At 53.6% G+C, this 1490-nt stretch overlaps 1 protein-coding gene across 2 annotated transcripts in view; it reads left to right on the top strand.

The window, feature by feature from the left end:
* SHCBP1L (SHC binding and spindle associated 1 like) overlaps positions 1 to 1490 on the top strand; it is a 49846-nt gene that overhangs the window by 2090 nt on the left and 46266 nt on the right. The window lies entirely within an intron of this gene.

Here is a 1490-nt window from a genome sequence, read left to right as displayed (position 1 = left end):
GCCAGTCACGTCTGGGCTGCTGCCCAGCTGGTGCTATCCCGCGGCGGCCCCGGGGCGGAGGCATCGGCAGCCCAGCCCCGTTCGTTCCCCTGCAGGACCCGAGCCGGACGGGGGGGCTGGGGCCTGCTGCCCCCACTCCGGGGCTGCCGCGGGATAGTACCAGCTGGGCAGCAGCCCAGACGTGACTGGCCAGGGACTGGGCACGCGCAGCGTGCGCGCTGCTGGGTCCCCGCAGCAGGCCCAGGCTCAGGGGGTTCCAGCCCAAGCGCCAGAGCCGCAGCCGCCGAGCTTGGCCATTGGCCGCTTCCTCCCCCCGCGGCAATGGGAGCTGCAGCAGTGGCTGCTCCCGAGTCCCGCTGCCCAAGGGGGGGAGAACAGCCGCTGTCTGGCACCGCGGGCCGCCCCCCTCCTCTCCCTACCACCCAACTGAGTCCTGCCTGCACTGGGGCCAGGCCGGACTCTCACTCACCCTGGCCCCGCGTTCCCCCTGTGTCTCTTGGGCCTCCCTCCAGCACTTGTGGAGGAAGGGTGTTTTTTTTATTTTTATTTTTTGCCCCCCCGCCACGCCCACCCCCCGCATCACCCTCCCCCCCGCATCCCGATATTTGACTTGTGTGATCTGGTCACCCTAGTTAGTGAAAGAAATTGACATTTTTTTTCCTCTGTAAAATAAAATAAATTCCCAACCTCTGGGAAAAGTTGCACACCTCACAGATATGAAATAACCTCGCCACCCTAAACTATGTCGTGTGTCACTCAACTGGCATTTATTAAAAAAAGGATGGTGGTTCATAGTATGTACAGTCTTAATCTTCCCATGTATTGTCATTTGATAAGCTTCAATATTCTAAAGCTTAACTTGACAGAATTAATTGAAAAGCTATTCAGTGATTCCCCACTGTGCTGTTTTGAGATAGTGTTACCTCCTTTCTTAGGCTAGGTCCACACTACCCACCTGATTCGGCGGGTATAGATCGATCTTCTGGGATCGATTTATCGCGTCTCATCTGGATGAGATAAATTGATCCCAGAAGCGCTCCCCCGTCGACTGCGGAACTCCTGCTCGCCAAGAGGAGGAAGCGCTGTCGACAGGGGAGCTTGCCTGCGCTGCGTGGACCCGCAGTAAGTAAACTTAGTTCGATCTAGGAAATGTCTACTTCAGCTACGCTATTCTCGTAGCTGAAGTTGCATTTCCTAGATCAATCCCCCACCCCAGTGTGGACCAAGCCTTAGTTATAATTGCTGCCTCTGATAAGCTGGAAAGCTATTTAAAATCCATCCTCTTTCCCTTAAGAGTAGCAGCGTAATAAAATTTAGGAATTTGGTTATTTGTCAATACAGTCTCTCACAGCACTCTGATTTAAAGTAATTGTGTATTGTTTAATTTTAACATTGTCCGTTAGCTTTTTTTAAAAGTATTCTCCCCCCCCCCCCCCGGTTCACTCCTTTTTTTGCCTTTTTCTCTTTCCTGTAAGAGAGTGTACTCTCTT

The sequence above is a fragment of the Trachemys scripta genome, chromosome 8, assembly GCF_013100865.1.
Source record: "Trachemys scripta elegans isolate TJP31775 chromosome 8, CAS_Tse_1.0, whole genome shotgun sequence".
Classification (NCBI taxonomy): Eukaryota; Metazoa; Chordata; order Testudines; family Emydidae; genus Trachemys; species Trachemys scripta.
The sequence above is the reverse complement of the archived record's forward strand: the minus strand, read 5'-3'. Positions and strand labels throughout refer to the sequence as shown.